General features: G+C 44.4%; 1 long non-coding RNA gene across 1 annotated transcript in view; it reads right to left on the reverse strand.

The window, feature by feature from the left end:
* Window positions 1–25,616, reverse strand: part of LOC144781192 (uncharacterized) — a 233,274-nt gene that overhangs the window by 200,494 nt on the left and 7,164 nt on the right. The window contains exon 2 of the long non-coding RNA XR_013600902.1: window positions 12,758–12,844. This is a non-coding gene — a long non-coding RNA (uncharacterized LOC144781192). The remainder of the gene's footprint in view (window positions 1–12,757; window positions 12,845–25,616) is intronic.

The following is a 25,616-nucleotide window of genomic DNA, read 5'->3' on the forward strand; positions in this document are numbered from 1 at the left end:
TTTTTAGTTTATCAATTTCCTGTTCCAGTAGAGGTATCTTTGATAAGACATCCTGCAGATCGCTAACACGTTGTTCCAATTCCAGAACTTTACTTTCCATAACAATCCATCTCTCCTCAATCTGTTTTAACTTTTCATTTGTCGTGGACATAAATGGTTGAAGACCACGTACTTCATCCAGAACAGGATTTTGAGAGGAATGAATGGGAGAAGGCGGGTCACTTTTATGTCTTTTCGGTTTTGTCCCAGAGATAGAGGACCTTGCGGTGTGAGAATCATTAGCCATTGTAGATTATACTAGAAAACATCAGCAGGAGTAGAATAAGAGAGTGTGCAACGACCGTTACAAGAGACTGCAACACCAGTGTAGGTATAATGTCCGTTATAAGTAATATAATTCCTTAAATTCCTTAAGTGACAGTACATTCCATGCTGAGGCAGAGGAAAAAGATGTTTAAAATAAAAAGCAGCAGCTAAAAGTCATTAAAATTAAGTGGCAGAAGACGGTGAATTATGCATTGTAGCAATAGAACATGCTGTTAGATGCTGAAAGCAATGGCTTCGGATTCGACGTAACTGTACCAAAAGGGAGGATTACTTCAGGGAGGCTAAAATTCTGAAAAACAAATTGGTTATGAGATCATACCCATATAGACTAGTCAAACACGCCATGAAACGTGCATGGTATTATGACCGCCAGGCACTGTTACATAAAGAGGCCCGCCAGTCTGAAACTGAGAATATGACACAACCTATCACCTGTGTCCAATCAAATCAAGAAAATAATAAGACACAATTGGCATTTGATCAAGAAAGTAGAACCACAACTGGTAATGCCACGTTTTGCCTTTAAGAGGGCAAGGAATTTACGTGACCATCTTGTCAGAGCATATAATGAAAAAGCGCCCAATACGATTACTAACCTATGGGGCTTAGCACCAATAGTAGGACACTACCCGTGTGGTGGTTGCGCAGCGTGCGTAACTACCAACTACCAACATAGTTAAAAGCTGCTGCTTGAATGGTAGAGATATAACCCTTAAACAACATTCGAATTGTCTAACAAAGAATGTAGTTTATTGCATACAGTGCCCATGTGCTTTCACTTATATTGGCAAAACTACCCAAGAAATTAAAAAACGTATTTTACAACATCAGTCACGCATCCGCTGTAATGTCACTACTGCTCCCCTTGTTGAACACTATCACAAATTGTCACACATGCCCTTTGAAATGAAGTGGGTTGTGCTTGAAGTTGTAAAGAACACAAAGAGGCGACAAAATGTTGATAAGTTGCTCACACAAAAAGAAAACAAATGGATCTGATTATGCAACACAGTAGACAATGGACTGAACTCTTTAATTGAGTGGCATATGTTGGCCACACTGAGATAATCATCCAGCTGACTATTTTGTAGATCGCAGGTTATTTTATTCCATTTGGTAGGTATTGATTTGTGGTCTATTTTTACCATGCTTGAAGGCTCTATCTCCTATATATAGTTGAAACGAAGAGCACTGGTACCTGATAGTTGATCTATTTAGATATTATATCCTGTGTAGTACAGTCCCACCAGTTTGGCCATAACACATTTTATCTATTTTTGTAGCCTCCATCTTATGGTTGGTAACCCTGATGTATGACTAATAGAAGTTTGCCAGTTTTTTGACTTATGATTTGTTCGTATTTATTTGCTTGAAAGCACACTAAGCACGTAAAATGATTTCTCCCCTACTGTTCCAACATGGCCGCTGTCCGCTTCCAGTGTTATAGAAATTCATTGGCCTGTTTCGCGTGTCTTAACGCATTATTACTTTGGCAGTTTACCATAGGGTTATGTTTTACACGCTCCTTGGCCGTAGTAATTGATACCTGGTCTAAAAAAGCACTTTAACGTTTAGTATACCTCTCACTCACTTAATAGCGGTCCGTTCAATGATGGCCGCCACCATTACCTTGCGATGACGTCATCGCGTACACAGCGTTTGTTTAATAGTGAAGCTATGGCGATTACCCGCTGCTCTCGTACTTTACAGACAGGTGTCCGCGGATCTTGTGAGGCCGTTTCTTTATTCTCCGATGAGTAAGTAGCACTCGCGCTTTGGTGCGCTGGTTGAAATGCATTTTCTTTACCAGTGTCAGGTTTTGAGATGTTAACTGGGCGATATCAGTTACTCTTACAGGCAATTGTGTGGCTTATCTCACATGAGTAACATTTCACTGGCTAACACGTGTAGACGTTATATTTGGTTTAGGTGGGCTAGCTACATTAATGGTATTCTGTGTTCATTGTATTTTATAGATGACTTCTCTGGCATGTTTTCCACGTGAGTAGCACTCATACATGTAAATAGATGTATATATGGAATATTGGCTCCGACCATGGGGGTAGTTTAAGCCTTATTGTTGTTGGTTATTTCAACAGATTCTACAATGTCTGATTAATTAAGACATGTGAGTACTGGTGGCTCTTGACTGGTTAATATATAGGTTTCTTTTTAGCCGTTACTTTTATAACTGACTTAGTGTCTTTTTAAATGGTTGACTATGATACTGTTTTGGTTTCGGAGGTGTGATATATTCACTTGTTAAATTCACTTTTTTGCACAACTGTTTTTGGTATATTTAGATGGCTCACACTTTTCTCTTTTCACTTCTTTTGGCATTAATGGTAATTTCGTACTTTTGTTTTCTTTGTGTGGTTAACTACATTATCTCTTTGTGTTATAGAGTTGAGATGTATTATCATTGTTGTCTCTCTTAAATTAGATGTATATGTGCAACTTTCTGTACTGAAGATGGTCCCAAGGATCTGTTAGACCAACGGGGGACCGAAACGTCGACGCCTAGCATCGTATCATATATTCATTACAGATATTGGATGTCTATTTGACTATATGTTGTGTTTCACTCTCATTTATATGGTTTTCTTGATTATCCATAACGGAAGCGAAAGATGCTTTATATACTACTGCTAAAGTATATGTGATTTTGTTGGTAGTATGTTGGTTGCCAGATATTAAGTTGCTGATGTTCCAAGTTGAATAAAAAAATATACTGTTTTGATACAGTCAGGTATATTCACATTTATTCCCTGTGACCATTCAGACTAAATGTTCATGTATGTGACATTGTTAAGTAATTAGTAATGTTTTTTAAATGTTTCCTCTAGGGACATTGTGCTTTTGTTATTGAAAAACAATGGCAGCAGGCATAGAAGTGAGGTCTGTGCAGAGAACGGCATAAAAACAGCAGCAGCTGACTGGAAATCGTGACGCAAGCAAGCAACCTAAAATGGCGGCCGCTCGCGTCTCTCACAGGACGAAAATGCCGATACAGAGTATCGGCGCAGCAGAGCAGTAGCGGCGTCCAAAAAGCGGTCTCCTAACTCACCACATCTTCAAATGGACAGTGCCAGTGTTCACCGCCTCTGAGAGCCGGGTTATGCGCTCTCAAAAGGAAGAAGAATTCCACAGTGCAGCGGAGCTCAGGCTAGGTCCGCCATGACGTCACGCCGCCGTAGCCACGTCCCCCCCCTACTGGTTCATTTTTAACCTGGAAACCCAAAGGGGTGGTGTTGGACTGTTATGCTTGGTCAACAAGTGACCCGGAAGTTTTGTCTAGTTGTGTCCTAAATAATACTTTTTTTTAATGTTTCTTTCCCTTCTTGATGCTACTCTGTAGAGAGTCACCTACTATTATAACAGTGGGTCCCAGAAAACAGAAAGACTCTGAAGTAATTTCTTGATATAGTCCTCCATTTGAGTGAGCGTTTCTTTATCTCACATATTTATGAGGGCTGGTGTCTGAAAAAACAATCCACACAACAAAGAATAGTCCTTGTAGGTGTGCCCCAGTTATAAACAGTAGTCAACAATGATGGGAGTAACCCTGTATTCCTGAAAACCTTGGTAAAGCAATCAGTATAAGAACAGTGTTTCATATGGACTTCTTGAAGAATCTAAAGCATAAACTTTGGAGAGTCTAGATATCTCAGTAATTATTCCTATAAACTAAGAAGAGCAAAGTCCAGCGTATGACATTTATGGTGATTTATGGTGTTACATACATCTTTCAAGACAAATGTCTTTCTTCAGTACTCAAATGCCTTAGTTTCTTTACAAAGATCACAGGCTTTGTACCTAACATATTTCAAATGGCCCAAGACAGCGTTCACCACTTGCTTTAAATTGATTGTGCCATCCAAGGATGACTAATGAGCAATATAACAATCGCTCATTATGAATTATGATCAATGTCAGCCAACAGATTGTCTCTTTATTTTGAGTTGTTTCGTCTATTTTGTCTCACTTTGTTCACAACTCATGTGTACTCCGTTGTCACACTTTATCTTTGGAGGATCATCCATATTTTCTTTTCCTTCAATTATTGACTTGTACAGTAAATGTGATAAAGTCAAGTGTCATTGATCATTTGATAAACTTTGTGCTTACTGGGTTACAGGAATAAGTACAGGGAGAAGACATAACATGGCGGATGCTTACAGTGAAAGCTGAGAAGTTTCTGTTGGTTTAAGTATTGGGGCAAGTTATCTACAAGTAAATAGAGAGTACACATTTATTGCCATATTTATTTTGCGTTGGTGGGACTTCAGTATCAGAACTTATAAAAATGAGATAAATTTGACGATCAGATACTATAAAAACTCAGATATCTGACCATTAATTGGAGAGGCTTTGAGACGAAACAATAAAGCTAGAGGTCACGCCAATTTGCTATGAAAACCAGCCTCAGTCGGGGGCTGCTCTGGCCCTTCAGCACAGTACTGTTTATCATACACTGGCAAGGACTGAGATAGCAAATAGCTAACCAGCAATTTTTCCCGAGTGATGGTATGCTATGCTACCCATCTTAGGAAACTTGGTTTACAGGCTTGCTATTATCTGCTTCTGCTAAAGTTTAGCATAGTGCGTGGAAGTACCGATGAGGTGTTAGGATACCTCGACCATACTAACCATGTTAGGAATGTCCTTTTTTTTTCACTTGGTCAAGTCAAGCATTGCTGCATTTATTTTTTCACTCTGTGCAAATACAGATCATATTTTATGCACTAGACCTGGGTTTTTAGAAATAAACATCTTAAAGTTGTATTCCATGTTTCTTAGTGTTATTTTGAGTGTGCTATTCATTTACAAAAGAGGGTTTGGGGTTCTACAGTTTTCCTGAACTCATCAGTGGGACTGATGACGACAAGAAAATGCCATCTGCACAGTATTGCTACGTGGGTTGTGTATGACTCACAGTCCAACTTCGTGTTAGTACACTGAACTAAGTTCTTGCTCCATGAATAAAAAATCCAACTCCTGCAGCTCTGGGCCGGGGGACGCCCCTAGATCGAGATCCTCAGAGGAAGCCAACCCCCACATTTACTGAGACTCCAGCTATTCATTTTTGTTCGTCTTATAGGCAAAACATTGTCATCCTCAGAGAGATACCTATTCCTTGTTTTAACTTGGAAAGAGATCCATGTGAACACCTACAAGAGGCGAGACCCTGGGGCAAAAAGATTCTTCAGGCATACCAAGAGTTCCAAGACATCTTTGCCTTTAATGTCAAGGGGGCATATAACCCTGCCAATCCATAGAGAATATTACTGTTATTGATTTTATACCTGAGGAAACATGGAAACTTCTGTAGGATTTATCACTGTTGCACTTCCAGGTTGGGGGCAGGGCATCCAGGGAAAGCGGGCAGAGCTAGTGTACAAACATCTCACATGCACTGAATAGGTCCCTTCTGCTGCTGTACATTCTAGGTTCTGGTCTGGTATCACCTGGGTTCATAACATCTTCCAGTGGCAAATGAAGGATAAGATGCTAACACCACAGATTATTGTGTCACACAAGCATAGCTGTGTTTTCAACAAGTATTCTAAAGTCTGTATATTTCATTCGTGTTTTGTCAGTTACTGATGGGCAGTTTTGTCACGTTCCGAGGCTGCTAATGTCGCCATTCCGAACTACTGCCTCCAGTGGCTAACTCTTTCTCCTATTTTTCCCCTGGTTCCTAATTAAGGTAATTTTATTGAGTACCTTGACTGGAACAGGCGGTCAATTGGCACTGTCAGCTGTATTCCCTTGGGCTTATATCTTACCAAACAAATCATGACACCAGTGACCCACGATTAGTACCTTCAATGGAATAGTATATATTTATACAATTTTCTGACAGACCAGAGAACAGACTGCCAGTAGATCCCAAGCAGGCAAGGACCATCTTCTATAAATTACAAGAATTTCTCTATGGCATATAAAATCCTCCTAATATTGGACGGTAAAATAGAAGAGAAATGGGAGCATATAAATCAGATTAAAAGATTTTAGTCCAGCTCTCCTTTAAAAGAAATGGAGGCGTCTCAATATCAAGAAACAGAAGTGGAATACAGTACTTACAGTAAATCTTTATGCTTTGTAGTCAAGTCCTCCAGGTCAGAAAAAGGTGATTCGCATGAAGGTTTGTTGAAAGTTTTAACGAATTGTTTATTTAATGTTTTAACAATGTTCCTAAATTAGTTATAATGAACCTATCTACAGAAAGGCAACAAAAAATACAAAGGAAACATACTAAATTTCTTGTTTTTCCTATCTAGCACAATTGGGCTACTGTTTATGAATAAGGAAGATTGTTACTTCTGCTATCATGGGGTGGCTCTCATCCTTTATGAAAAGGAATTAAACAGCTTAATAAGATCTGGAATCAAAAGCTCTGTGAAAGCTTTTATAAACCCATCCGTTAATCCATCAGGAACTGTTATCTTGTTAATCTTTAATGTCTTTCTAGTTACCTTCACTTCCTCCTCCATTAGTGGGGAGCGAAGGGACTCTGTCTGCTCTGGGAGTAACTGTGGCAGGTCTCTCACTAGATAATTCATTTGTGTTTCTTCAGAGAGCGAATCAGACGTTTATGGGGCAGTGTAGAAATGACAGAATGCCATAATCTTATCTGCTTCCGTAGTCATGGTATCACCAGAATATCTCATAATTTCTCTCACATAACCTCCCTTTATGCCTAAATTGCCTTGATAGATATGTGACCACCCTGATCCCTTCAACAAAGTATGTATTTTTAACCGCAAGAGGACAGTTCTACTCTGTTTCTGTCAAGGGCCTCCAATGTCCTCTAAGAGCTGTTACCACTCAGAGGAGGCTTGGGGAGGGAGTCGCCTTGTAATTTAAACCTGCATTTTGCTCTTAATGATGGCGTCTGAGTCTTTTGACATTTGGCATGAGCCCAATAGAGTTTTCCCGGAGGGCCACCTTACAGGCATCCCACTGGTTTGATCAGGACACCTTTCCATTGCCATTATCCTGAAAACAGTGCTGGATTGTGAGTGGGTGAAAAATCCACCACAAGATATTTCTGGGTTAAATTGCCAATCTACATTCAAGCAAAATGGGCATGGTTTGATAGATAATTCGAGCCAATACTTGAATGTGTAACGACATGAACTAAAGCATTATTTATTGGTATGCAGTTGATTCTCAAAAATGTCCTAGGATAAGTGAAAAGGAAAAAGTATTCCTGGATGTCACTGTGTTGTTCTCATGAAATGTCGTTCAAGCCTAAGTCTTCATAGTGCGTTTCATTTTTTTTTAAAGCCCCTGTGTGTATCACTGCCATCCTATACTATCCTTCTGTGGCAATCTTTGCGCTTAGGAAATCTTTGGAAGTACTTTTGCAAACTAAATTTCCCATCAAGATTCTTTGGGTCAATCTAGCATATATCACCATGGCTAGGACAGGGATGTGTGTGAAGTGTAAATGTTTCTTCCTCATTATCTCGTGGGTATGTCTCTCTCTAAAAAGTTTTGCTTTGTGACTTAAAACAGTATAACCAGAAGAAAAATGACTGAAATTCCATATACAGCATTTTGGTGCTTAGGTGTGTAACCCCATATCATACTCAATGGAACCATCGGATGGTCACTTCCTGAAGGGGGGATTAATCATATTCCCTATTGATGCCATTCACAGGACATTCTTCCAGCTATAGGCCCAAAATCTGCGCTGCCTCTGATACTTTTGCCGTTTGGTGAGTCTTGTTCTGGAATTCAAATACAATTTCAAGTGGGTAAAACCAGCTGTAACATATTCTATACTATTGCAGCTTCACCATGACAGATCTAAATTGATGTCAGCGTGCCAAGACAAATGGGGCTACATCCTGGAAGTTCTTGTACTTAACACATGCCCAAGGGCCGCTGTCAAAGTCATAAAATTTCACCAGAATAATTATTGGTCTCCAAACCATAACCATGTGTCATTGACCCACTCTGCACACTCTGTATAGTTTTATTTCCATTGTACATCTCGTAGCAAGGTTGAGAAGAGACGTTCACGAAAAAGCTTCAAATACAAACCTTCCAGCAGCCCTCAAATTCTAACATTTTCTCCTCAAGACAGTGGCGGTTGGTGACATTTAAAAGTGGTAGGGCGTCCAAGTTGTGGTGGAACAGAGCGCGGCGAGCAAGCGCAACGAGCATGCCCGAATGAACTAAGAAGGGTTCTGGGGTGGGGAGGGGCTGGGGAGGGTTTGCTCCGAGAAAAGTTTGAAAAATTAGTGGGCAACTGGCGCATTTTCAAGCAAATTTGAGAACACATGCACTTTACTCTTCACAGTCAAAAACGAGGTGAGGGCTGGCCTAACCTAATTATTAATTAGTCTAGGCCAACGCTCACCTCCATTTTGACTGTGAAAAGTAAAGTAAAGTACATGTGGGTTATGTAGATGGTACTAAACGTGCAACACACAGCAGCATCAATGCCTTCATCATCAGCATCATCATAGTTTAAGATATTCATTACACCAACAAAGGGCACAACATGCCAAAATCCTCATCTGTAGCTGAATATACATTTGGAAAATGGTTGCTCTTAAACACTTAACTTGCAACAAACTTGAAGCAAAACGTGTTTCCGATTATTAATGTGGCTTTGTGCGGACTGACAAAAGGTTAATTTGCAGAATAGGAGGGGAGGGGTTAAGTTGTGCACCGTGCATAAGGGAATGCTGTGTGAACTGACAATCTAGATCCATACAGATAAAGAACATCTTGCTGCACTAACTTACCGTAATACTCATAAGGCAACACGCTGAGCTGGGTGTCTGTATTCGATCTGCTCAATTAATTCTGGATCTAGCGATAACAGTGTTCAAATACCTTGTTGTGCAATGTTTACCGTTTGGACCCACCCCACTTAAACCCAGAGTGACTCCAAGGGCATGCTTGCTTGCCCCCGTTCTAAGTCTCAGGGGCATCAAAGACTTCAACTCACCCTGCCTTGGCACCTGGACTTTGCTTGCTGCAAGTCTTGCTCTCCCAAGTAGTGTCAACCCACTCCTGGGCCCTTGGAAGTGAGCATAAAGTGTTGCTCCAGCAAGAATCAAAGCATCAACATTGTTGCGCTGACCGGAACTGACGCATCTTCATTGACGCATCGCTGCAGCCGCGAGGATCGAGTACCTTTATTCGCCGAATGCTCGACACATATCCGTCTTTGCGCAGCTTGGAACTGACACATCCCCATTGACGACAATGGATCATTGTGGCTGCGAAAACCTAGTTCATCGCTGTATCAGCTGCTCACTGCATCACCTAAATTCCTGAGGCTTCCTCGACTTTACGCAGCTCAGAACTGAAGCATTGCCTCCATGGTAAGGGTCATCAAGACGCATCGCCCCCCACTGCTCCCTGCATTGTCCGTGACATCTATGCATTTAAGGTACTTTTTCAGTGGGCTAAGGCTTGGTCCCTGTATCCGATCCGCACTCCATCGTGGTCAGCATGAATTTTTGAATGGGACCTGGTCTAGCATGACCACATATCCCCAGTTGGCACTTTAAGCTTTCAAGCACTACAATTTCATTTAGTCTTTAAAAATTCATAACTCTGGCTATACTTTTGGATTATTGTCATTTTGGTCTTGTTTTGTTCATAAAATTATAAACTATTTCTCTAATCTGGTGTGGGTTTTTTTGTGGTATTTTCACTGTTTTACAAAAAACTTTATACAGTGCCTGTTAAGTTAAGCCTGCCTGTTCTGTGCCAAGCTACCAAAGGGTGACCACAGGTTTGTTTGTTTGAAAGTGTTACATAACGCAAACTTGACCCGCTTTACAATTTGGATAGGTATTAAAAGAGCATACATAATTAGGGCTCCCGGTTTTCTGGTATTTATTTTTTTGCCATTTCCGTCTGTATTTATCCATATTTATTTTTTGGCCATTTTTTCTGTACTTATCCACATTTATTTTTGCCACAAGCAAAAGACAATAATACAGCTAGTATTTTTCCACATTTATTTAAATTGACAATGCACACATGTGCTCGGTTGTTATTGGTCAACACTATACATTCATCTGAAAACTTTGCCATTTGCAGAATGTCCCAAATATGCTTAAAAGTGCTATCACAAGCCATTTGTCTCAGAGCCTTGCAGTTTCTGTCATCGGCAGAGTGCCACATCCTCTCCCCCACTGAACACCAGACTGCCCCACTGAGAAAAACTCACACTGCCTTCAGCTGTAAAGCCAATTGTGCCCCCCAGCGCTAAAGCTGTCCTTGGCCATCACTATGAGGATTGAAGTTTTGTGTGTGCAGAAGAGAACAGGCATTTGCAATACAATAGGTCTCGCATTTACGCTAGATTAAGCTACTGGCATTGTAAATGACAATGCCTTTTATTTATCTGTATTAAAAACCAAAACATAAATAAAAGGCATTGTCATTTACAATGCCAATAGCTCAAACTCAAGTAAATGTGAGACCTATTCCATTGAAAATGCTTGATTTTGTAAGTGTGTGCTTGAAGTAGGAGGTCAGAAAACTGACGCAACAAAGAACAAGCATTTGCAATGCAATAGGTCTCGCATTTACGAGACTTTGAGCTATTGGCAATGATATGATATGATATGATAAAATTATTTATTGAGCGCACGTACACCAGCGGTTTCTTGGCGCTTGGACGGGGAGGCATTGACAGACGCAGCAGGGGGGGGACTAGTTGTAGGCCATGGAAAAGAGCCATGTTTTGAGCGATTTCCTAAACTGAGTGTAGGAGGGGATATGGCGCAGTCCCGAGGGGAGGGAGTTCCAGAACTGTGGTGCCAGGGATGGGAACTTTAAGCCACTGTGTCATTTCCGTTTGAATAGACAGGGGGTCAGAAGGTTTGAGCTGGAGGAGCAGAGGTCGCAAGATGGAGTATAGCGCTGTATTTTGGAAGCGATAAAACAGAACCTTGGGAGGACAGGGCTCTGTGAATCAGGCAGCCCAGTTTGAAGAGGCTGCGCTGGGTCACTGGAAGCCAGTGCGGGCTCTTTAAAAGGGGTTTCACGTGGCTGTATTTCACCTGGCCGTGGACAAGCCTAGCGGCTTGATTCTGTATCAATTGTAGCCGGCGTGATTGATAGACAGGGATTCCGACATACAGTGAGTTTGCGTAATCAATACACGACATTACTAGGGCCAGTGTGACTTGGATAAGAGCCTCGGATGAAAGAAATCTGCTGATTTTCCGAACTCTTCGGAGGTGGAAGAAGCAGACGGAAACCACCGAATTGAACTGGGCTATCATGGAGAGGTCGCTACTAATAATTACTCCTAAGCTCTTGACCGAACTGACTGGGGAAGGCGGGCATCCCAATGCAATAGTTTAAACTCTCACAAATGCTAGACCGATTGCATTGCAAATATTTGTTTACTAGCGCCCATGCACAGCTTTCACCTTTCTGGAGGCCGCCCCTCTTTCTTTAAACAAACTGTGTCTAACGAAAGGGTCGTGGTTGACATTAAAGTGAAACATAGGCATGGGGTACTTTGATAAAAAAAAACATCTGTATGTCAAGTTGACAAACAGATTTATTTTTGGTAAAAGCACCCATGCTGTGCTTTCATTTTAATAGCGGTTGCGCACCTTTCTTTAGACACACTTTGTTTACAGAAAGGGGCGCAGCCTCCATGAATGTGAAAGCTCCTTTTGGGGGCATGTAAACAAAACCAAAAAAAATAGTGCGCGCTGCTGATATACTTAAAGCGGACCGCGCTGCTAAAATACATTTTAAAAACAAATGCAGCCTCTATAGTTAAAGCGGACAACTATTAGTAAATAAACTTAAAGCAGGCAGCGTGCTGCGAGGTAGTGAGTGGAATAGGGGTAAATCATTAAACAAAATAGTGTTCACAACCAGGATAAAGCTGACCATGTAACACGACAAGTAAAAGGTCCAGTCCTTATGGGAGGTAGCAAATGCAGACAAGGGCATACCAAAGAGGGACTAACAAGCCTAATAACGAATCGGAAGCTAGCGTTTACGAAGGACAATGACACAAGCCAATTAAAAATATGGGTGGAGAGCGGGAGGGGCTTCAAGTCCATACACCAATACTGCATGCCTCGCAGCAGCGCATGCGCTGCCCAGGTTCAACCTAAAATATGATGCAAGCCACAACACTGTGGAGGACAACCTGATGTGGAGTGGGCTAGGCTGAAATTCCTCTAACGGCAGAGCGCTCGAGGCAGAGCAGAGCATTGGTGCGAACGCACGTTCATGGGCAGTAGAAACAATGCAACAGAGCATAGAAAAACATGGTAAATTAAGCATGCAGTAGTGTAAACTATTCACTAGTAAAGGAAATAACAAAAAAAGTACTTATCTTGACTGCAAGCAGCAAGAAAAGAGGAATTGTTGCTCTCAGTCAAGATAATTATTGGGTTACTCAACATGCTGCACATACCGAACAGGTCGAGCTGTTATGATGTCACTGTGTGTAGTTCTTTTTCCAGTTTTTTCTGAATAATTTAGTTTTTCTCTTGCTTGGCAGCTGTTAATCAAAAGCAAGAAAAGACAGCATGATATAAATCTCTGGCCTTGTGATTAAATCTCCTGAATATACCAGCACTGTGACCTTGAGACAAATAGACACTAGAGAAAGCGCCTGGAAAGAATTTTCTATTTGAACTTGTGTCTTGCCATGTTTACAACGAGGCTACTAAATAACGACTGTAGATAAAAGACTTTATTTAACCTCCCTGGTTTGGCTTTAATTGTTTTCTCAACACTCACTATGAAAACCATCTTCTCTCCCTAGTAGTCCGAGGCTGATAGCCAAGTGTTACTCTGTCAAAAAGTAAGTAGACCTCAGTGTGTCCAATCCCAACTCTTACGGAACAAAAAGCCTGGTTTTTCGGAGTGCTTCACTGTCTCAAATGGGCATACACAAAACTGATGGGAGACTTCTGGAACGCAGAGGCTTTAGTGTTCAACAGCCCACATTTTCGGTACTAGATTTTTGGAATGTCAAACACTCAAAGGTACACACACACGTCAATTTATTCATGAGGTCTGTAAGTAAAATGCAGACGAGGAGCAGAATATGAACACACCATTAAACCAAAAACATTGCCAGACTCTACATAACAGCCTAACATACATTTGTTAAAGCTACATTCACACCTCTAACAGTGGCCGTAATCCTGCACTACACATGTAGGCCGCACCTCCACCGAACCAGACAACCTTTGAAGCCTAAATAATGGCCTTACCAGGCATACACTTACAAGAGACAGGTTTCACCAGTTTCACAAACAGCAGCTAGTCAGCCTACATAGAGCACTAAAAGGGTCGGGGATCAGTGATTCCATGACAAGTGACCGGAGCTCCTGCAATGCCTTTCTCTCCTGTGGAGTCTGTTTTGTATACACACATCCAGCTCCGGGCTTCATTCTGTTGTGCTCAGAACCCACTAAGCTGAAACACTGAAGAACCCATATACTATTTCCCTAGTGCCTGGCGCCAAAGTGGTTGGGGGTGCAGCAGGTGACATGCACTAGCTGACTCCACGAGTCCTACTATGCATAGCATGAAAAGTCGCAGCACTGGAGGGCTCTTGTGGTGCGTGGTTCTTCGGTGGACTCCGGCATGACTTGTGTCCAAGACGGGGGCATCTTAAACTGCATGTTTCCCTATGTGCAAGTGCTCGTGGGTACTTGTACTCGGAGATGGAAAATCTACACTCACCTGGAAGCAGCTCCCTTTACAGCACCCTCGATCTTCCTGCACCAAAGTCACTCACAGGCCATCGCAGTGGTCTCAGGCTTTCCACGCTGCAACCATTAGGGCGTTCATATGTCTTCAGAACCCAGTCCGAGGTGCCCCACCCTCCATCCAAGACACTTCCCGGAGCGATCTGCGTTTGTCCAGTCTTGAACTGACTAGCCGACCCACTGGGAAAGCAGGTGCACAACAATGGTGTGAATTGAGGCTGTTAATCTGACTCTGGCAGGGGCTGTAAGAAGGGGTGAAAGAACAACACGGCCTCATCAACAAGTAAATGGTCTTTTAAAGACCTGTTAAGTACTCTGGTGCGGCTGGCTGCTCTGTGTGTGCCCCAGAAGCTGTCTCAGCCCGGGCTGACACCTCTTAACCTACTAGTATTTTCCCGTTTTTATATATAAATACAGATAAAGGAAAACTTGTTTTCCGTCTGTATTTATATGTAAAAATCCGTAAAAACGGAAAACCGGGAGCCCTATACATAATACAACAAGATAGTCGTGCAATATAGTTAAGATATGTGGGATACAGACCATGGGCGGTACCCTGACTAGGATTGTGGTTCCTCCTTGGACAGGGTGCATACCTCTGCCATATATCGTAATCAATCGAGGGAGATAGAAGCTGAGATTCATTCGGCTTCCAGGCAATAGATAGATAATCAATGGAGAATGGATCACTTGTCCTGTATTGTAACTAGGGTCTGGGGTTCTAACCGACTTAAAAAACCCTCATTCATGTAAAAGGTAATGGAGCTTCTGAGGCTACGTGAAAAGCACCATCATAGAGTCTTTAAAATATACTTTCCTCCTCCTGGAGTGAGACCAACTGGTAATTACAGTAGTGATAAGTAATCGTGTAAGTGTAAGTGAAGTGAAGTGAATTTAAAATTACCTTGATCTCTCAAAAAGTAGTGGTTTATTCAGTTGGAGATGGGGCAAGGTTAAAACAAAAGGCGGTGCAGATCAAGAAGTGCTACTGTTCTATAGCACGCACTTCTTGATCTGCAGTTTCAGTGAAATTCCCTAGTGTATCTGGGTGACTTGGAGATGGTTTCCAAACCTCATATGCCCTCTAATACTGCAAAGTATAGGCAGAGGGCTACCGTCAATGGGCAAGGTGTTAAGGCGCTGAGAGACACTGCTGCCAGTATGACAATGGTAAGGAGTAAGATGGTGGCCCCAGAGCAGATTTTACCCAATACATTCCACCAGGTTGTGATATCAGACAACCGTGAGGATCACTTACCCAGTGGCCCTTGTTCTATTTGAATTGGAGTGGTCACAGGTCTTCTGAAAGTAGCTGTGAGCCCTGTCTTGCCTCTGGATTGTTTGCTAGGAAACGACCTAGAGCACGTTACCTGGAAGGAAGTGGAGATTAGGCCACGCCGGGAAATGTTAGGGTTGCCTGTGTGGTTTTGTGCAACCACCAGGTCCATGGCTGCCCAGGAAGGGAGTGAAGGAAGTCTGGAGCCCAGAAGAAAGGCCTAGACAGCTGCCAAGAGAAGGAAGGTCAAAGGGTGCAGGACCCCAGCCCCTGAACATTTCCCAGCTGTGGTGGATGGGGCACCAGAAGAGGTTGCCCCAGAGTTCATTGTAGAGGACCTATCCTCCATTGCTGACCATCCTGAGCTTGCTGCATAGCAGGTAGAAGGAAGTCCCACCAGGGAGGACTTCTGTAAGCACAGAAGGAGTGCCCAGCCTTGGAGGACATGAGGCAACAGGCCAAGGCCAGGCGGCAGGTGATGCCTCTGGGAGTCACCAGATTTACTGGGAGGACAACCTCCCCTATAGTGAATATACACCTGTGCATGGGGCAACAAGGGCCCTGGTGGTCCCCCAATGGTACAGGGCCTTCGTACTGGAGCTGTCTCATGGGATACACCAAGCTTCTGTAAAATTAGAGGCCAGCCAGGAGGTAATGAAACAGTGGTACTACCAAACGGCAACCCCTGTAAAATTCCATCCTGGGCAGAATGTGTGGCTGATGGAACCCATGGAGCCCAGGGCCCTACAAGACCGTTGGACTGGGCCCTATGAGATTGTTGAGAGGAAAGGGGATGTTACTTGCCTAGTGGACCTCAAGACACTCAGGACCCCCAGAGGGTCCTCCAAATACGCTGTCTCAAACTACTGAGAGGTCTGAGGTCACTATTTTCTTGGTGACAGATGGTGGGGAGGAAGAGGACCGTGAACCTCTCCCTGGCCTCCTAGCCTCTAAACAGAAGGATGGGTCAGTGGAAGGTGTAAACCTTCCTCCTACACTGACTTCAGTACAACAGAGGATGTGCTGCCAGTCCTCTCTGTTTTCCCTTACTCCTGAGACTACACACGTGTGTAGTTGTATACAATAAGGAGGGACGTGGGGGGCCTTTTTCCACTCACACAGAAGTGGGAGGTCCAGCAAAAGCAAAGGCCCAAACGAACGTTATAAAAAAAATGGGTTATGCCGTTCCTCTCGAGTCAGAGAGTGCTGAGTTAGACAAGACAGGAATCCCCGGGGCCCCAAAAGGGGGTCAGTGCTGGGAATCCATATGTTGGATAATAATACCCTCACACACCCTTGCAGGTGTCATGCTTCATCATCTAGGCTGCTCTTCGTTGGGTCGGCGGTGCAATACCCAACGGGCTCCCTATGGTAGGGGCTCTTTGTCGGAGATCTGTTTATCCAACAGCCGTGTGGTGCAGTGCGGGTATGGGGCCAGAAATGTGTAAATGTAGTGAAGTGAGTTAAAATAGGGGTCCATCTCTCCACAAGGAATAGACTTTACGATGGAACACTGACTTGGGGTAGACCACGCCAATGCTGATGGTCTCCAGGTTCTTCCGCTTTAGTGATGAGAACTTTCAAGACGCTGGGTAGCTCTTCCTACTTTCACCTGGGTGGGTTACATGTTACCCATGGAAACCCAATTTCATTCTCTAGTGGATCTTCTTCCCCTTTGGCAGGGTCATAATCAGTCTATTGGACACTCTAAAGGAGCGTCTACATACCATCTGTTTCCCATTTGTACATTTCTTCCTGCTGTCATCGTACTCCTCAATTTATCTATCGATTAACAGTCGGTGTCAGAGGAGACCTAGTAATAATAGCAACTCTACGACACTGTAATGTTCACAAACAGCGACCAAGTGGAGACCTTAGTATTGGCTACTGCCTAATTGGTGCTGCCACCCTGCTAGCTTACCAGAGGAATATCAGGAAAATAATGCTCTGATTATTTACCACAATGTTCATTAATCCTAGTCATTCCCTTCCTTGCCTAAGTCGTTCTGATTGGCTTCCTCTGCCTTTAGACTGTCTGACTTTCGAAGGTGGCTTAGATATCAGGACTTTGGGAATGCAAGCCCAGTTATGGTGCTGAGTAGAGTGTGTGGGTCTTACATTTAGAAATGTGTACTATGGCATAAATTGTAAAATTGCAATGCAATATTACTGTGCAATCCAAAATATGCACAGAATATGCAAAATCCCTCTTTATGTACGCAATTTGCTATTGACTACTAATACACCCTCATCAGTATGCAGTGCTCAGTTGCACTTCAGCTAAGTTTGTACTGTATAAATACATACATAGGCATATTGTGTATGCTTCTGGAGTTGCGAGTTTGTAAAAAGACGAGGAAGAGATCATGTTAAAGTCATATTGATGGGACAACTAAGGGGAGAGTAGATATCAAAGGACCAACAACCTGACCTCCTGGACACCATTTTCTGTTCGGAGAAAAGACAAGAAGTGAGGGGTTAAAAGGGATACGAAATCACCCTCCTTCCTGCAGCCAACTGTTGCCATTCACGTTATATCATCTTTGAACTGGTGGTGATCTAAATTACAATGCCCCACTAGGATTGCCTGCTTCTTCATGGAAAAATAATTGCCATGTTAAAGTGTTTTGGGTTCTAAAAGGGCCAGGAGTTTGTACTTGAATGACAGTTTGTGCAAAATCCTCTTGACATTGAATACAATGTTTTTCATGGCTAAGATTAAATAAGGGATGAATATCGCTTCACAAATATATATGGTATGCTTTGTATCATTTTAAACACAGCAATTCTGTCTCTCGTTGCTTTGAAAATATTTGAAGAATGCACCCAGAGCATTGCAATTATTTTGATACGTTTTCATCTTGCATTTTTTTTAGGGGGAAAAGGTACCGATTTTCCTGTTATTCCTTTTTAGGTCGAGCCTGGAGAAAGCATGCGAAGCATGCTGGAGTTGAGCTCGACAACTATAGCCGCCCGTCTCCTGGGAATCTGAGACAGGGGCCGGGCACGAGCGTCGACTTCACCTCGTGGGCGCGCACGCTCAGCCCGGCGCCGTGCACATCCCCAGCCTCAGATTCACAGCAAGACAGGCTCTCGCCCACGCGCACACACAGCCACACTCACGCATGCGCACACACATACACCCACGCAGGCACACAGACCCACATATACACACGCACAGCTAACAGACACACAGTCACACATATACATACACACGCACAGCTACACACGCGCACACACACACAGCTACACCCCCCTCCCCCTCTTACCTCACCTGGCTTCCCGATGTTCTTCACCCGGGCCCCCTCCTGGGACCCGGGACTTCAGCTGCCGGACTTGGGAGGGCGGGGGCTGCCCGCGCATGCGCGGCATTTGTAACTGGGCCTCTTCAGAATAAAAGTTCGAAATGCCGCGCATGCGCGGGCAGCCCCCGCCCTCCCAGGTCTCCTCATAGCTGGGATACAGACCTAGTTAATTTATGTTTTTTATTGCATGGTGCTGACAAGCCAGCTATAGAGAAGCCTCAAGGCCAGTCATAACAACCCCAAATCCATTAAAAAACAAGTCCAATACTTTAGATAAAGGCTTTTTAATGGCGAGGACTCGGGAATATGTTTCAAGCCCTGTGTGTTACTGCTTCCATTTAGTTCATAGGAGCAGGGGCTTCTGGGTAGGCCATAATTCACGCGCTTGCTAGCTGCAGTGGAGGGATGGGCGCGAAACGGAGCTAAGGCTTGCTAATGTGTTGCCTTCCATTAATTCTCTAGGAACGGTTATGCGTAAACAACTGATAGCACGCACCAAAACACACATATCATTCTCTGCTCTGCATATACACATCGCAAAAAAATGCGGTTTACTTTGTCTCTGCGGCAGCTTTCGGCCTCCCCAGGCCATGGAGGCTAGACAGTATGATGCCAGAGAGCTGCAGACAAAATGGACGGATGCTTTATGGCCAGCGAGACACTATTATTTCTCAACCCGCTGACGGCAGATACCTACTGTAAAATATCCACCAGCCATCGCGGAAGTTGTTAGTCGCCGCCTGATGCTGCTTAACGATTTTACTCTGTAAATGAGACGGAGAGCGCTGGCAGAAGCCTCAGAAGGTGCATCTGTATAAAACTGAGTTTTTATACACTGTCATAACCCTACACTTGTATACAGTGTACAGAGCGCACACCAACCGCTTCCGCCAGGCGGGCGCATATTTGCAGAAATCTCGGAAGTAATGTGCCCGATGATGAGGGCTGATAGCCCCCAGAGAGACACCGATGACGGGGGCAGACCCGGTCCTCGCTCTGCAAATGAGCATTTGGGGTGACCTTGCAGCGGCAGCATGGCATAAAACACATCTGGGAAAATAAATCTGTCTCCTGTTAACACAGATCTACTTAGTAGCTGGTGTCTGTGGGAAATGGGCCTTTCCCATCCCAGAGTGTCCAAATGGAGGCCCGGAGACTACAACCAGGCACATTTTCAGGATATCCACATAAGATACATTTATATAAATAGAATTTAATGCAATTCATTTACATAGACAGTGGTTAACCTGAATGTATGGCAAGTATCTGGCTCTCTTGGGCACAAGCAGGACATTCCTGACCTAGACATTGAACTGGAAGGAGAGTGGTGTGTGTGTGTGGTGGTGTGTGTGTTGACTGAACTACCTCAAGGCCTTATTTAAACCGAAACTGATGGAATAGAAAGACGCTCAGGCCTCACTAGTTCTGTATATTAACCAGAAACACATTAAATTGGCCCTACCAGGTCTCAAGCCTTACTCTAGAGCTTTCAACCCTATTTATAATACTGCTATTACAGGGCTAATGTACTACTGTGCATATGGGAGCAGTGGCAAAGCAAGGATGCCATGGGTCCTAAAGAAATGCTCAGTGCCTACTTTGAGCCGCTGGTTGCAGGTGGGGCCCACTGCCACTCGTGTTTAAGAACTGGGACACATTTTTCCTCATCAGACTTTTACCTAGAGCAAACGAGAACAACACAGGCGGGAGAAAGAAGTAGAAAGAGAAAAACTGAGATAAAGTGACAAAAGGATAGAGAGTGAATGAAAAAGAAACATTCAAGAGTGAGATAAATGGGCAGGTAGTGTCTGGTGGTGGATTAAAAAGGCATGAGATGAAATCGAGACCATATACCCCAGGTATTTAGCATTGCGACCTTCTGTTGTGTGGTGTTTAGAGCGCTGAGTGAATTTTCCCGATTCATGCCCTTATATAGGTACAATTCACATTGCCCTTATATAGGCATAAAAATCAATCCCTCATTTAGACATAGCCCATGCAGACCAAATACAGGCATGGCTACTTACACCCGTACCAAACGTCACAACAATTTCTTGGAAAATCGGCTTAAGCAGTTAGGGAACTTCCCCTTGCTTATTGATTTGTCCAAGAACTCGTACTTTGCAAAGAACAACTATTCCCTAGGGGTTCTTTCCTGGCAGTTTTGTGGGTCGGGGGGCTGGGCTTCTCTGCTCACAGAGGAGGGAGGCATGGTGGGCACTCTCTAACTGTGCATGACGGTTTGTCCGGTCAAACAGTCATGCGCACTTAGCGGCGGAGAACATGCACAGGCTTATAATCCCTGTCTGAGCGCTTCGGCGCTCAGACCTATCATGAAAAAAAAAAAAATTACAACAAGGGGTGGTGATGGACAGAGTCTCTGAATTAAGCAGAATACTCTCACCCAGTCAAGAGATCAGGGCTAGATCCAACACCGTTTTTTAGCTCATTGCACCATCCCAGTTTCAGAACCTGGCTGTATGCAAATTAGTCTGTCCCTGGCCCAGTGCATCATGGGAACAGGGCAGACCAGACTACAAAAGCCAATTCTTACACTGGGAAGGAAAAAAGCTTCCAGGGACCGGTTTCTGGCATTTCAGCCGTCTTCGGCCCGGCTTGCTTGAATCCTGATGGTGCAATGAGCAAGGGACTCACATCTGAGTATACCCTTCCACGCTTAGGGTGGACAAAATAATTTACAACAAGGGGTGGTGATGGACAGAGTCTCTGAATTAAGCAGAATACTCTCACCCAGTCAAGAGATCAGGGCTAGATCCAACACCGTTTTTTAGCTCATTGCACCATCCCAGTTTCAGAACCTGGCTGTATGCAAATTAGTCTGTCCCTGGCCCAGTGCATCATGGGAACAGGGCAGACCAGACTACAAAAGCCAATTCTTACACTGGGAAGGAAAAAAGCTTCCGGGGACCGGTTTCTGGCATTTCAGCCGTCTTCGGCCCGGCTTGCTTGAATCCTGATGGTGCAATGAGCAAGGGACTCACATCTGAGTATACCCTTCCACGCTTAGGGTGGACAAAATAATTTACAACAAGGGGTGGTGATGGACAGAGTCTCTGAATTAAGCAGAATACTATCACCCAGTCAAGAGATCAGGGCTAGATCCAACACCGTTTTTTAGCTCATTGCACCATCCCAGTTTCAGAACCTGGCTGTATGCAAATTAGTCTGTCCCTGGCCCAGTGCATCATGGGAACAGGGCAGACAGACTACAAAAGCCAATTCTTACACTGGGAAGGAAAAAAGCTTCCGGGGACCGGTTTCTGGCATTTCAGCCGTCTTCGGCCCGGCTTGCTTGAATCCTGATGGTGCAATGAGCAAGGGACTCACATCTGAGTATACCCTTCCACGCTTAGGGTGGACAAAATAATTTACAACAAGGGGTGGTGATGGACAGAGTTTCTGAATTAAGCAGAATACTCTCACCCAGTCAAGAGATCAGGGCTAGATCCAACACCGTTTTTTAGCTCATTGCACCATCCCAGTTTCAGAACCTGGCTGTATGCAAATTAGTCTGTCCCTGGCCCAGTGCATCATGGGAACAGGGCAGACCAGACTACAAAAGCCAATTCTTACACTGGGAAGGAAAAAAGCTTCCGGGGACCGGTTTCTGGCATTTCAGCCGTCTTCGGCCCGGCTTGCTTGAATCCTGATGGTGCAATGAGCAAGGGACTCACATCTGAGTATACCCTTCCACGCTTAGGGTGGACAAAATAATTTACAACAAGGGGTGGTGATGGACAGAGTCTCTGAATTAAGCAGAATACTCTCACCCAGTCAAGAGATCAGGGCTAGATCCAACACCTTTTTTTAGCTCATTGCACCATCCCAGTTTCAGAACCTGGCTGTATGCAAATTAGTCTGTCCCTGGCCCAGTGCATCATGGGAACAGGGCAGACCAGACTACAAAAGCCAATTCTTACACTGGGAAGGAAAAAAGCTTCCGGGGACCGGTTTCTGGCATTTCAGCCGTCTTCGGCCCGGCTTGCTTGAATCCTGATGGTGCAATGAGCAAGGGACTCACATCTGAGTATACCCTTCCACGCTTAGGGTGGACAAAATAATTTACAACAAGGGGTGGTGATGGACAGAGTCTCTGAATTAAGCAGAATACTCTCACCCAGTCAAGAGATCAGGGCTAGATCCAACACCGTTTTTTAGCTCATTGCACCATCCCAGTTTCAGAACCTGGCTGTATGCAAATTAGTCTGTCCCTGGCCCAGTGCATCATGGGAACAGGGCAGACCAGACTACAAAAGCCAATTCTTACACTGGGAAGGAAAAAAGCTTCCGGGGACCGGTTTCTGGCATTTCAGCCGTCTTCGGCCCGGCTTGCTTGAATCCTGATGGTGCAATGAGCAAGGGACTCACATCTGAGTATACCCTTCCACGCTTAGGGTGGACAAAATAATTTACAACAAGGGGTGGTGATGGACAGAGTCTCTGAATTAAGCAGAATACTCTCACCCAGTCAAGAGATCAGGGCTAGATCCAACACCGTTTTTTAGCTCATTGCACCATCCCAGTTTCAGAACCTGGCTGTATGCAAATTAGTCTGTCCCTGGCCCAGTGCATCATGGGAACAGGGCAGACCAGACTACAAAAGCCAATTCTTACACTGGGAAGGAAAAAAGCTTCCGGGGACCGGTTTCTGGCATTTCAGCCGTCTTCGGCCCGGCTTGCTTGAATCCTGATGGTGCAATGAGCAAGGGACTCACATCTGAGTATACCCTTCCACGCTTAGGGTGGACAAAATAATTTACAACAAGGGGTGGTGATGGACAGAGTCTCTGAATTAAGCAGAATACTCTCACCCAGTCAAGAGATCAGGGCTAGATCCAACACCGTTTTTTAGCTCATTGCACCATCCCAGTTTCAGAACCTGGCTGTATGCAAATTAGTCTGTCCCTGGCCCAGTGCATCATGGGAACAGGGCAGACCAGACTACAAAAGCCAATTCTTACACTGGGAAGGAAAAAAGCTTCCGGGGACCGGTTTCTGGCATTTCAGCCGTCTTCGGCCCGGCTTGCTTGAATCCTGATGGTGCAACGAGCAAGGGTCTCACATCTGAGTATACCCTTCCACGCTTAGGGTGGACAAAATAATTTACAACAAGGGGTGGTGATGGACAGAGTCTCTGAATTAAGCAGAATACTCTCACCCAGTCAAGAGATCAGGGCTAGATCCAACACCGTTTTTTAGCTCATTGCACCATCCCAGTTTCAGAACCTGGCTGTATGCAAATTAGTCTGTCCCTGGCCCAGTGCATCATGGGAACAGGGCAGACCAGACTACAAAAGCCAATCCTTACACTGGGAAGGAAAAAAGCTTCCGGGGACCGGTTTCTGGCATTTCAGCCGTCTTCGGCCCGGCTTGCTTGAATCCTGATGGTGCAATGAGCAAGGGACTCACATCTGAGTATACCCTTCCACGCTTAGGGTGGACAAAATAATTTACAACAAGGGGTGGTGATGGACAGAGTCTCTGAATTAAGCAGAATACTCTCACCCAGTCAAGAGATCAGGGCTAGATCCAACACCGTTTTTTAGCTCATTGCACCATCCCAGTTTCAGAACCTGGCTGTATGCAAATTAGTCTGTCCCTGGCCCAGTGCATCATGGGAACAGGGCAGACCAGACTACAAAAGCCAATTCTTACACTGGGAAGGAAAAAAGCTTCCGGGGACCGGTTTCTGGCATTTCAGCCGTCTTCGGCCCGGCTTGCTTGAATCCTGATGGTGCAATGAGCAAGGGACTCACATCTGAGTATACCCTTCCACGCTTAGGGTGGACAAAATAATTTACAACAAGGGGTGGTGATGGACAGAGTCTCTGAATTAAGCAGATTACTCTCACCCAGTCAAGAGATCAGGGCTAGATCCAACACCGTTTTTTAGCTCATTGCACCATCCGAGTTTCAGAACCTGGCTGTATGCAAATTAGTCTGTCCCTGGCCCAGTGCATCATGGGAACAGGGCAGACCAGACTACAAAAGCCAATTCTTACACTGGGAAGGAAAAAAGCTTCCGGGGACCGGTTTCTGGCATTTCAGCCGTCTTCGGCCCGGCTTGCTTGAATCCTGATGGTGCAATGAGCAAGGGACTCACATCTGAGTATACCCTTCCACGCTTAGGGTGGACAAAATAATTTACAACAAGGGGTGGTGATGGACAGAGTCTCTGAATTAAGCAGAATACTCTCACCCAGTCAAGAGATCAGGGCTAGATCCAACACCGTTTTTTAGCTCATTGCACCATCCCAGTTTCAGAACCTGGCTGTATGCAAATTAGTCTGTCCCTGGCCCAGTGCATCATGGGAACAGGGCAGACCAGACTACAAAAGCCAATTCTTACACTGGGAAGGAAAAAAGCTTCCGGTGATGGGTCAAGCCCTGATCTGTTGACTGGGTAGGAGTGTTCTGATTAACTCAGATACTCTGTCCATCACCACCCCCTTTTTGTAATTATTTTGGCCACCATGAGTGTGGAAGGGTATGCTCAGACATGAGTCCCTTGCTCATTGCACCATCAGGATTCAAGCAAGCCGGGCCGAAGACGGCTGTAATGCCAGAAACCGGTCCCCGGAAGCTTGTTTCCTTTCCAGTGAAGAATTGGCTTGGTAGTTTGGTCTGCCCTGTTCTCATGATGCACTGGGCCAGGGACAGACTAATTTGCATATAGCCAGGTTCTGAACTGGGATGGTGCAGTGAGCTAAACAACGGTGATGGGTCAAGCCCTGATCTGTTGACTGGGTAGGAGTGTTCTGATTAACTCAGATACTCTGTCCATCACCACCCCCTTTTTGTAATTATTTTGGCCACCATGAGTGTGGAAGGGTATGCTCAGACATGAGTCCCTTGCTCATTGCACCATCAGGATTCAAGCAAGCCGGGCCGAAGACGGCTGTAATGCCAGAAACCGGTCCCCGGAAGCTTGTTTCCTTTCCAGTGAAG

This window comes from Lissotriton helveticus, chromosome 9 (assembly GCF_964261635.1).
Source record: "Lissotriton helveticus chromosome 9, aLisHel1.1, whole genome shotgun sequence".
Classification (NCBI taxonomy): domain Eukaryota; kingdom Metazoa; phylum Chordata; class Amphibia; order Caudata; family Salamandridae; genus Lissotriton; species Lissotriton helveticus.